Consider the following 12,498-nt stretch of genomic DNA (forward strand, 5'->3'; position numbering starts at 1 on the left):
TTCAGCGTGATACGGAGTCCTTTAATGAATCAACCATGCCGTGGAAACAAACGTGGGCGCATGCGGCGCGCATACGGGCAGAGGCAACAGAATAACGACAGCTAGCGACCGCTAGCAACAGCTAGCGACCGCTAACAACAGTCAGCAATCGTCAACGATCCGGCGACGTGTGATGACGCGTCGCTACTTAAATACAGGAAACGAAAGCAATCAGTGGATTGGCTACAGCCAGTACGCGTCGACGGCAACACAGGAGGGCCAAAAGGGCCACTCCTGACAGTACCTCCCCCCTTAGGGACGGATTCTAGACGACCCAAAGCCAAATGTCCATGAAAAACGGAAAAGCAGACAGGGAGGGCGGGCGATAACTGTACACTTGGTCCGGGGGGCGTCCGCGCCAGCCCGTGAAGCAATGAGAGGTTGGCCGGTCCGGCGGGCGTCCGCGCCAGCCCGTGAAGCAACGGGAGAGTGGCCGGTCCGGCGGGCGTCCGCGCCGGCCAGAGACGAGGCGAGGAAGTGGTCGGTCCGGCGGGCGTCCGCGCCGGCCGATGACGAGGCGTGGGCATGGTCGGTCCGGCGGGCGTCCGCGCCGGCCGATGACGAGGCGTGGGCATGGTCGGTCCGGCGGGCGTCCGCGCCGGCCGATGACGAGGCGTAGGCCTGGTCGGTCCGGCGGGCGTCCGCGCCGGCCGATGACGAGACGTAGGAGAGGCCTCTCCGGCAGACCTCGGCGCTTGGAGAGGAGTGGGAGTGGCCGGTCCGGCGGGCCGCCCCGCTGGTGCTTTAGGTGCTGGCCAAGCCCCCTGCCCTTAACAGACAACGGAACTTTAGAATGGTCGTCGGGTACCTTACCCTGGCTGTTCGGGGGGCCGCCTGTCCCCTCGGTCGGGAGGGCTGGAGGGTCGCTCTCGCCGTCGCCGGCCCCCTCGCGCAGGGGCGCCGGTGAGTCACTCTCGCCGTCGCCGGCCCCCTCGTCCAGGAGCGCCGGAGAGTCACTCTCTCCCTCGCCGGCCCCCTCGTCTAGGAGCGCCGGAGAGTCACTCTCGCCCTCGCCGGCCCCCTCGCGCAGGGGCGCCGGTGAGTCACTCTCGCCGTCGCCGGCCCCCTCGTGCAGGGGCGCCGGTGAGTCACTCTCGCCGTCGCCGGCGAGTCACTCTCGCCGTCGCCGGCCCCCTTGCGCAGGGGCGCCGGAGAGTCACTCTCGCCGTCGCCGGCCCCCTCGCGCAGGGGCGCCGGAGAGTCACTCTCTCCCTCGCCGGCCCCCTCGTCCAGGAGCGCCGGAGAGTCACTCTCTCCCTCGCCGGCCCCCTCGTCCAGGAGCGCCGGAGAGTCACTCTCTCCCTCGCCGGCCCCCTCGTCCAGGAGCGCCGGAGAGTCACTCTCTCCCTCGCCGGCCCCCCTCGTCCAGGAGCGCCGGAGAGTCGCTCTCTCCCTCGCCGGCCGCCTCGTCCAGGGGCACCGGAGAGTCGCCCTCTCCCTCGCCGGCCGCCTCGTCCAGGGGCGCCGGAGAGTCGCCCTCTCCCTCGCCGGCCCCCTCGTCCAGGGGCGCCGGGGAGTCGCTCTCTCCCTCGCCGGCCGCCTCGTCCAGGGTCTCGGCTTGTTGGGTCTCGGGTATCGGCACCAAAGTATAATAGATCTGTAAAAACAGCTTCAGGAGCAGGTTAAGAAAGAGTGAGATCAATTTAATAGGAAATAGGCTTATTACCAGACTGCAGGATGGGGAGAGAGCTCAAACAGCTGTGAACCGCTCACAGTCTGTTGTCCTTGCAACTCTCTCCGAATGAACAGTGGGTCAGTCTTTATATAGGAAAACAGGGTATAGTATAGTTTCTATGACAACGACCAAACTTTGGGCAAAGTCTGATTAATCAGTGTCAAGTCTCCATGACAACGACCAAACGTTGGGCAAAGTCTGATTAATCAGTGGCAAGTCTCCATGACAACGACCAAACTTTGGGCAAAGTCCGATTAATCAGTGGCAAGTCTCCATTACAATGACCAAACTCTGGGCAAGTTTCTTATGACAACGATGTTTCCATACTTATGAAAACTGATACAATATGAACATGCAATTGCCAAGCGTCTTTGTCATCTTATCTTACAGTCTTATCTTACAATGACACTCCCTTGTCTTCTCAGAGGAATGGACATCTGAGAAACCAGGTCCCCCCACACCTCACGGATGTTGGGCACAGTACGATGGACTGCTGACAAGTCAGAGAACGGCTTTTTGCTTTGTCCTCAACATGTATAATAATGCTTGCAAGACAGAGAGGCATTCTTTTACGTCTCTGCTAAGGCTAAGATCGACTGTACCTGTGTGCTGTCTGTGATTCCTCTGTAAGGTTAATAAAGTAAACTTGCTCTTGCTTGAGTTCTTATATGGGAATGAACATGCATCGAATGGAAATAAGGAGTTAAAAGGTATTTTTTTTCTATCTTTTGTTATTACACTTTAATATTTCTTAATTCATTACTTTTTATTTTACTTTGTACTTTATACTTTTTACTTTAATGTTTTTACAACTTTATTTCTTTTATTAAGTTCATTTCTTTCTGATAGTTCTTTTGTAGAACCATTCAGCCATGCTTCCACTGTCATACACATCGGATCAGCTGTGAACAATACGCAGCAACAAGAGCAACACCTCGATGCCGCTGGAAATCCAGAGCTGGACAAAAGTACCGGGAGAAGAAGCGACGCTTCAGACCAATCATTCCATCTATTATTTTATGGGGAAAGTGAGATCCCTCCCCGATAAGATAGAAGAGCTGTCGGCACTTACCAGGCCGGAAACGGAGTATCAGGAGTGTTGTACTCTGTTGCTGTTGATTCTTCAGCTCCAGAGTACTGAGAGACTGTGCAGATAAGCTTGGAAGAGGGATTCTGCATATTTTCAACTTCGGTCACAGTCTGCAGAAGTTCCCCACCTTGTGGAAGACTTCCTGTGTGTGGTTCCAGTTTTATCTAGCTCTACAATGTGTTTTTCTTGTTTCTGTATCCGTTCTTGCTACTGCAACCAAGATGGCGCCGCTCAAGTGGCAGCCGATAGCGGTAGCTCCGTCCGCCCTTCCTCGATTTGTGTTTTTGCTGCTTTTCTATCTTTTTTAATTGCATTTTATTATTCCTTAATGCTCTCCCATATACTTTGCCTTGTACTTTGTGCTTTTTGCTTTGTTTTGTTGCAACCTTTGGGACTCGACCCCACCCGTGGCGTGGCTTGGTCTGTGCTTGCTACTGTCTTCCTACGGCAACCAAGGAAATTTCCTGAACACCGGATGAAATAAAGGTCTAATCTAATTTTAAATCTAGCATTTCAAGAAATGGTGACCCCGTTGTGATCCAAAAGGACTTCAGTAAGAAGGACAGAGGCGTGGACAAGTATTCCATTGGACTGTGGTCTCCTAGGTGCACCGACAGGAAGCCTGTTTGATGAATTCACAAAATTCTTCTATAGTTTTAGTAGTGGGGTCTTTTGGTACAATTGTGTCAGTCATTTGGTAGGGGTTTTGTTTTATTTAATACATCAGGGTAACAGAGTTCCTGACCTAGGCCAACAAAGGACCTGGTTTTGTTTTATTTAATACGTCAGTGTAACATAGTTCCTGACGCAGGCCGACATAAGACCTGGTTTTGTTTTATGTAATATGTCAGGGTAACAGAGTTCCTGACCCAGGGTAACGATGGACCTGGAAAGGTGGTGAAAGAAGGGACCCACCAGGCAGGGTAACAAAGTTCGTAGCACTCTTGTTGTAACTGATGCAAAGCCGGAGGCGGCTGAGCACTGTAACGTTTCGGTACACGATGAGGATTTTGTGTCTCTCAAAAAAACGATAGTGAGTGTTAGAATAATTGGAGATTGTTCAAAAATTAGGGTTTGTGTACTTGCTTGTATTTTTGGATTAATGTAGAGGTGAGTGTACCACTAAAACAGTGAAATAAGATTTGGTCAGGAGACTGTTACGGGGGGATTTGGACCCAGTAGCGGGGAAGCAGGAAGAGACGAGACGAGCTGTTCCTGACAGTAACTTTAATGACTCAAAAGCTTTACAAAATAACAAGGGCTTATACATCCCAAAACGTAACAAAAAACGGAGTATGGGGAAAGTACCTTGTAGCGATGTATGCTGTAACACGTAGGGTGTCATGCAGGACGATCCGACAATGACTAAGTACTTCCGTGGTGCTTAAATACCCACATCAGGAAGTAATCAAGGATCGTTTGCAGCTGCTCTAACCTGACGGCAAGCCAGCAGGGACAAATGAGCCGCTCCTGACACTGTTGACATATCGAATCTGATAAATCTCCTGATGATTACCAAAAATCATTGGAGGATTTGTGGATTGAGATAGAAGGTTAATTGTTGGCTGGTATTCAGAGGAAAGACCAGGAAAAAAAAGAGACAGAGACAAGGAGAGTGTGGGCAGAGTGGAGAAAGGGAAAATAAAGTTGAGAGAGAAAAATGTACTTTATTTTATGGGATGTACTACTTAAAGGAAAAAAGATGAAGGGTAAGTTGGATGATTGAGGTTGTAGGGAAAGGAGAGTGTTGGCCAAGAAAATAGAGAGTAATGAGGAAGTGCTGAGGATTGTACATGAAATTTGTATTGAGTCATTATTATCCAGAACAAAACAGTAACTTGTATGTCCTTTCAACCATATTGATAACACTATAATATTTTTTTTTCATCCATCCATTCTTCTTTTGTATTGCTTATCATAAAAAAAGTACATAACATTTAAAATTTTGGCGAATAATGTTTGGTCACTAATAAAATTAGTGTTTCTCGAATTGTCTTAAATCCAACAAATAACAGAAAATCACAATTATCTTATTATTCCATCATTATAAATTGTGAAAATCCAAATGCCTAGTCAAAATTTTGTATATTAACTGGTATTATGTTTTGATCATTACTTCCTTTTAGGGTTGAGAGCTATATTTGGTTTTTCTTTTTGGCTGAAGTAATTACACAAATTAACTAAACATACACCAATCAAAACTGTCTTCCCATTATTGTATAATGTCGAAGATGCTATTTTGTGTGTGTACTGCAGTACAATCAGGCTCCCCCATCTGCAAATTCCTTACAAAGACGCAGTGGCGGGCCGTGAATTTCACACCTTGGCTATGTCTGAATCAATCCAACCCTCAATAATTATTTTATGGCTAAAAAACTGGGCCGCCCAATGGAGCGCATGGTTAGCGCACCGTCCTCACAGCTCTGGGTTCAAATCCAGGTCAGTCCACCTGTGTGGAGTGTGCATGTTCTCCCCGGGCCTGCGTGGGTTTCCTCCGGGTACTCCAGTTTCCTCCCACATTCCCGAAACAGGCATGTTAGGCTGATTGGCCACTCTAAATTGCCCCGAGGTATGGGTGTGAGTGTGCATGGTTGCCCGTCTCCTTGTGGCCCGCCTCTGGCCCGGAGTCAGCTGGGATAGGCTCCAGCACCCCCCACGACCATAATGAGGATAAAGCGGTTTTGAAAATGAATGAATGAATGAATGGCTATAAAACCTTTACTGCAGCAACAGCTGCGACACATAAAAAAGGATCAATAACTTCATAAAAAAGAAACATTATTTAGGAATATAGCCACATTTTACTCACCAAAAATCAGAGCAAGCTGCGCTGCGTTACTCGCGTGTGTCATCTCATTCACCATAACAGAGACAATCGGTGCTTTATTAACTTCCATTCTGAGCTCTTCCCCCATCACTTCAGCAATAGCAAGTCGTTTTGTATTTTGCCCGACGTCCCACTAAAATTTTTGTTAGTGGACAAGTGGTAATGTAAATCCGTGTTTCTCTCAGCAAAGAGATAAAGAAGCTCCACATAGTTGTTTGTTTTTAGATCCACCGCTTTCATCGTGTCTCCGAAATGAAAGTTCCTGCTTTCCCAAACAAATGACAGTATTTCAGTCTTTTTAAGATTTACCTATTTTTATTCACCTTTTCGTTGTGGAGTTCCATTTCCCTGCACACTTTCTCGCTGAGCTGTAGCTCTTTCCCCCCTTTCTGTGACGAAGTTGGCGTGGCTATCTGCTGGTGGTGATTTTTTACTGCTCTGCCAGTGTCCCTCCAGCATTTCAGCTAGTTTCCTCAGGGCCTGGTCATGCCGCCATCTGTAGCGCCACTGAGAAAGTGCAGTCTTGCGGCCTGACAAGATGTGGTAGAGGCTAGCATTGGGAGCGTTGCAAAGTGCGCAGCATACCTCATTCCCGAACCATTGGTGGAGGTTACGTGTCGTAGGTTACGCGAATGAGGAAGCTGATCCTTGACTCCAGGATCTTCCACAGGTCTGACCAACTGATGTTTTGGTTGACAACTCCCTCCCAGCCTGTCCAGCTTCCTAGCGACATGGCCTTTATCTTGTAGCGCTCTTCCCCATCCTTGTCACCACCGCCACCCGTGACCAGACGTTTCGTCGAAAGACGTTTGGTCCCCGGAAGTTTGGTCGACTGGACGTTTGGTCGACCGGACGTTTGGTCGACCGGACGTTTGATAGAACGGACGTTTGGTAGAACAGACATTTGGTAGAACAGACATTTGGTCGCCGGGTTCGCTCGCTGTCAAATTATGACAGAGTTTACTGTTGATATTTCGATATTAGATATTTAGATATTAAACTCACTCTCTCTCATGATTATAATTTTGAGAGCTGGTTTCAACAGTAACATCCAGGCGACCAAACGTCCGTTCTACCAAACGTCCGTTCCACCAAAGTCCATTCTACCAAACGTCCGTTCTACCAAACGTCCGGTCGACCAAACGTCCGGGGACCAAACGTCCGAGTACCTCCGCCACCACCATCTCCTTCCTCTCCTTACGGTTAGCTCTGGACCAGAAATGTGCTCTTCCTACCTGAACTCTGCCCATGATTTCCTGATGCTGCAGTCTATTGATGGCTTGGTCAACCTGGGCGTTCCACCTCCGGCCAGTGGGAACCTTGATGTTGGCGTTTCTTACTGACTGATCAGTGAACTCTCTTAGCTTGAGAACCAGCCTAGACTTCTCTTGCCTGTAGCCCAGACTGATAGACTGCAGTTACAGTTGCAGTGCATTCCTTCCAAAGAGGCCCGTTTCGGAAAGGCACCGTAGCCACTTCCTGATGAATGAATTGGCTTGTCCATCCATCTTGCTCACAGTGGATGAGGAGAATTTGCTCATTTTCATGGGCCACATTACCCTTCTGTAGAGTATGAACTGGTAGCACCAGACCTTGAACTTTCCGGGGAGTTGGCTCTGGTCAGTCAGTCCTTGACAGGCCATCAGTAAGTTGTCTCATTATGGTCCTCTCCTTCTGGTTATCAGACAGCTCTGCAGTGTACTGCCTCCCTAGACTTTTGATGGGTTGCTCAGAGAGGAGGGGGATTCTTTCTCCCCCAACAATAAAGGTGGTGTTGTTGTTTCTGACTCCTCTTCTGAGCGACAGACTACGGGATTTGGAGGGTTTGATCTATATCCTGGCCCACGATGTCAACTCGTCCATCCTCTTCAGCAGTCGAGATCTGCATGCTACTGTCTGAAGGAGGCTGGCTCCTCAATGGGGGTAATCTCTGGCGAGATGGTACCGTATTATGCTGTTTAATATACCCGGGTGTATTAAATGATTTTTGCTTTTTTTGAGCCTCCCGTTTGTGCGCCATTTAATATACCCCTGGGTATATTAAACGGCAACTCAGCTTTTTTGGCAAGATTTGTATGGTGTTCATGGGGGCACAATTATAGATACTTAAGTTCATTAAAATTCCAAGTCAGACTTTATTCAGCAGTAAGTAGTTACTAGCACACTTTCGCTTGTTGTTGCTGAAAGTGGTTCGGAGCTCGTGTAGAATGGCGAGCTTTCGTTCGACAGTCAGTTCCGTCCGCTTTTTCCTACTCACTGTGCTGGAAGTAGACGCAATGTTGTCTTTGAAAGCTTCCGTGCTGCTTGTGCTTTCCATATTGAATGAGTGACTGCACAAAATCACTTATACCGTATTTAGCGGGTATATTAAACAGCAAAATACGGTAGATTGTACTGTTAAATTAGTAAACTTGGCTAAGGTACCAAAATCTCTTGCACTTAAAGTGCAGCCTTTATTTTGTTTACTAATGAAACAGATTAAGGTTAATCCTGTTACATGACCTACTTAAACCTAATACAGGTATAGTCTGCAAAACGTTGATGCACCCCGTCACGTGCGTAGTGGATGGTACCTTCCCGTTTGTGCGCCATTTAATATACCCCTGCCGTTTAATATACCCGGGTATATTAAATGGGCGTATATTAAACAGCATGATACGGTAATTTGATTCCTCCAACCATTTGTCTTGCCCCAATGAGGATTATCTCAAAGCCTGCCACAAAGAGGATTGGAGATATGGTGCACCCCATTGCAATTCCCACTTCTAGCTGCTGCCACCCGGTGGTAAATTCCTGGAGGGCAAAGCTCATCTGCAGGTCGCTGATGTACAGTGCTAGCAGCTTCTTGATATAGGGAGGGATATGGAAGAACGCCAAGGCAGAACTGATGAGCAGGAGTGGGACAGATTCATACGCATTGGCGAGATCGAGCCAAATGACATGCAGGTCGGTCTTCTCCCGCCTTCTGGGTCTGGTCCCAGATCATGGCAGAATGCTCTACACAGCCCGGAAAGCCCGGGATTCCTGCTTTTTGGCCGTTGGTATCGATGTAGCCATTCTCTAGAACAGGGGTCTCGAACTCAATTTACCTGGGGGCCGCTAGAGGCCGAGTCTGGGTGAGACTGGGCCGCATCAGGATTTCCACAAGAAAAGCACTGATAAAACATTCCAACGTTATCAAATATCTTTATTTTTTAACAAAAAATAATGAATTAAATAAATTAACTTAAAGATGAATAAAAAATAAATCAATCAGTAATACAAAACCAAATAATACTAATGAGCATACAGTAGATATACACTGGCTGGCTAAGTAGAGAAAATGAATTATTTTTATTCCGTTTCAAATGTCTGTATTAACAGCTCTTTAACCTTTAACTTTCTGAACTTGAATGGAACATTGAACATGAAATATTCTGAACACGGCTTCTCTTGCCTACTCCTTGCTGCTAGAGACCTGGCAGCGCTTCTTCTCACATAGTCACATTTGGCTTGAGGGAGGAAGCAGTGGAGACCCTCAGTAGAGCTTGAAGATGCTCATCAGTAAGTCTGGACCTGTACTTGGACTTATTGAAGTTCAAGGTGGAGAAGAGCTTCTCACACAAGTATGTGCTCCCAAAAAGGCACATGGTCCGCTTGAACCTTCGGGAAAGTTCAGGGAAGCTGGGGGTCAACTCTCTCAAAAATTGCCCAAGCTTGTCTGCTTCTCCACTCACCTCCCTGAACTTGGCTTTGAGTGCAGAGTTGCACTGCAGGTCAATGAGCTCCATTTGAAGCTCAGGAGGGGCATCTTGCACATCAAAGGAGAAGGGGTCCGCAAAAATTTGAAATGTGGCTTTGTGTGTCTTGAAGTCTGTGATCAAATTCCTCCTGTAGCTTCGAAATGGCCTCAACATACTTCTCACCACTGAATGGTGTGCCTGCATCCACGAGAGCCTTGCATGCTGGGAAATGGCAAAGGTTTGTCTGAGAGAGCTGGGCTTTCCATAACACAAGTTTAGTGCAGAATGCTCTCACGTTGTCATAGGCAGCACTGACAAGTTGCCCCTGGCCTTGTAGCTTCTTGTTCAGTACATTAAGCTCATGTGTGATATCAACAAGAAAAGCCAAGTCCATGAGCCATTTGGGATCACTTAGCACAGGATCAATCAACTCACAAACGGCGTAGCTAGCTTTGACTGCTGCATTACTGTCTTTGGTAGCCTTCTTGAAGAAATCCTGTTGCCTCAGAAGACGTGTTTTAAGACTGGCAACCTGGTTGGCTCTCTCATCTCCCTGGTATTTTTCGTACTCCTCAGCATGTCTCGTAGTACAATTACGTTTCAAATTGTATTCCTTGTGCACCGCAACTTTTTCAGTGTAAATGAGACACGTCGGGGTGCCCCTGTGTTCAACAAAGAAATATTGCACTCCCCACTTTTCTTGAAACTGTCTGTGCTCATCACCGACCTTTCTCTTCACGGCAGGCTTTGAAAGAGACATCTCTGGGGCTCTGTAATATGTTTTTCCACTTGGAATGAGTCTCGGGTTGATCTTTCACATTCAGTCGCGCGGGTTTGTGGCGCATGTGCACTTTCGCTCTCCGTTTCAATCGCGGAGATGGCTACAGACACTGACACAGGCTGGATCACGGATCATAGCGCCTCATTCAGTTCTCTGCTGAGAGCAGCAGAGGAGTGTGCGCGCCGAGCGGAGTGATCAGCCTCACGGCTTCTCCTCCGCCCAGCTGATTGGAGGAATGAATGAGTGAGTGAGCGAGGCACTGGACAGCCCGGCCGATGTCCCGCCCTCCAGAGCCGTATACCTCACCGTGATTGGTTCATTCAGCTCCGAACCAAAGTTCCCTCTAATTTTTTGTTGGTCTGAGCAGAAAGACAACCTCCCTGAGCGCACTGAGTACCAGTGTGAGCGACATCATCGGTACTCGGATGATTCGCCTAAAGACGTTTCGCCGACGGACGTTTGACAGACGGGCAGGTCGCCGAATGGACGTTCCACCGAACGTTGATTCGGCCGAACGGAGGTTTCGCCGAAACGGGATTCGAACGCTCGCCCCGCCGGATCGTGTGTGTACAAGTTTTTCAACCTCGGCCCGCGGGCCATATACGGCCCGTTAGGATTTTTAATCCGGCCCGCCGCCGGTGTTGTCCAAATTATAGTAAAAATCAATGTTCGTCTACCATCAATGGCAGCCCGGGAATAAGCACTCTTGGGCGGGCATGGCAGTCCGGGAATAAGCACTCTTGGGCAGGCAGATGTAGCAGAACCGAGCCGTAAAATGACAGCAATCGGGTCAAATCCATCCTAAAACAGCATTTAATGATTAAATACAAATACTGGATGATATCGCGATGGAGGCAAAAAAACGTCTATAGACGTCCATTCGCCAAACGGCTCAAAATGCTCTCAAATTCGGTCAAATCCAGCTGAAAACAGCGTTTAATGATTAAATACAAATACTAGTATTTGTATTTAATCATTAAACTAACAAATACTAGTACGACCTGTCCGTCTGTCAAACATCCGTCGGCGAAATGTCTTTAGGCGAATCATCCGGTCACGACATCATCATTGCTCGCTATGGGCACACCAGTATCACACCTGCCACAAGCAGGTGCATGTCAATGTTCCCTCTAATTTTTCATGTAAAACATGCTGTAAAACACGAAAAACATGAGTGGACAGAGCTACTGCCACTGGCTGCCACTTAAACGGCGCCATCATGGGGAAAGGGGTAAAAAAAAAAAAATTAAAAAAAAAAAAAAAAATTAAAAAAAAAAAAAAAGATTTTTTTTTTTACTGCGCGCCATATGATTGCTACTGCGCAGAGAAGACGAGAGTAGTGCGCAATTGCGCACACGGGCAGCTTAGAGGGAACATTGCTCCGAACACAAGTGTCATTCATATCAATTTTGCGGGCCGCACGAACATTAATCTTTCATATTAAGACGGGGGCCGCAAATTATCGTCCCGAGGGCCGCAGTTGGCCCGCGGGCCGCAAGTTTGAGAGCCCTGCTCTAGAAGGTAGGCGGACATCCTTCTCGCTAACACCGTGAAGAAGATCTTCCCCTCTGCGTTCAGCAGGCGATGCTTCTGAATTGGCCAATTTCTTTGGAATTCGCTTCCTTTGGGATGAAGACCACCACAGCCCTTTGTCACTCCAATGGACTGACCTGCTTCTTCCAGGCAGTTCTCATTAGGCACCAGAGTAGCTCTAATACCTGGGGGAAGTTTATATTCAACTTGTAGAGGACTCCATTAGGGCCCAGTGCTGATGAGGACATTGCCTTCTTCAGCGCTTGCCTAACTTCGTTGAGCTTGGGGGCATGATGTTAAACTCAGCCGTCGGTGTTGAGGGCCGAGGTATGTATCCTGGTGTTCTTAGTGGGACGTCTCTTAGTTCGCCGATGTACTGCCTTCTGATGTGCTGTTTCATTAGCTCCCTGGTGGTCTCGAGCTTTCCGGACTTCTCCTCCAGCAGTTGTCTGGCGTGCTTGAAGGAGTCCTTGTGGAAGCTGGCTCGCTCTTTCTGTTTCCGTTTGCTACACTTGCGGATGCGTTCAGCTCTGTGAAGCCTGGATAGTCTTTGCCTGACCTCTACCCACAGAACTTTCAGGCCCTCTCTCTCTGACTCGGTTGGCGTCCTCCAGTTCATTCATAGTTGCCGGCCTCTTTGCCCGAGCTGGACGATCTCTTTTTCCCTCCTCCCCTGTCTCTTGGGGTAGTCTTCTGCTTGACGGTAATTTCACCGAACCTGTCTCTGCTGGTCTGGTATATGGCATGCTCAAACAGGTTAAGCTTGGCTTCGACACCTCCCTGCAAGCTTTCCTTCAGGGTCTTGATCAGGTCTGTGTCCAAAGAGCGCCA

General features: G+C 48.4%; 1 long non-coding RNA gene across 1 annotated transcript; it reads right to left on the reverse strand.

Annotated features, from left to right (window-relative positions):
• Positions 1-6,418, reverse strand: LOC144084704 (uncharacterized). Its single transcript, XR_013303887.1, has 2 exons — positions 2,787-6,418; positions 1-1,648 (listed from the first exon to the last, which is right to left on the reverse strand). It is a non-coding gene; the product is annotated as an uncharacterized LOC144084704 (long non-coding RNA).
• Positions 6,419-12,498: the final 6,080 nt, after the last annotated feature.

The sequence above is a fragment of the Stigmatopora argus genome, chromosome 11, assembly GCF_051989625.1.
Source record: "Stigmatopora argus isolate UIUO_Sarg chromosome 11, RoL_Sarg_1.0, whole genome shotgun sequence".
NCBI classification, from domain to species: Eukaryota; Metazoa; Chordata; class Actinopteri; order Syngnathiformes; family Syngnathidae; genus Stigmatopora; species Stigmatopora argus.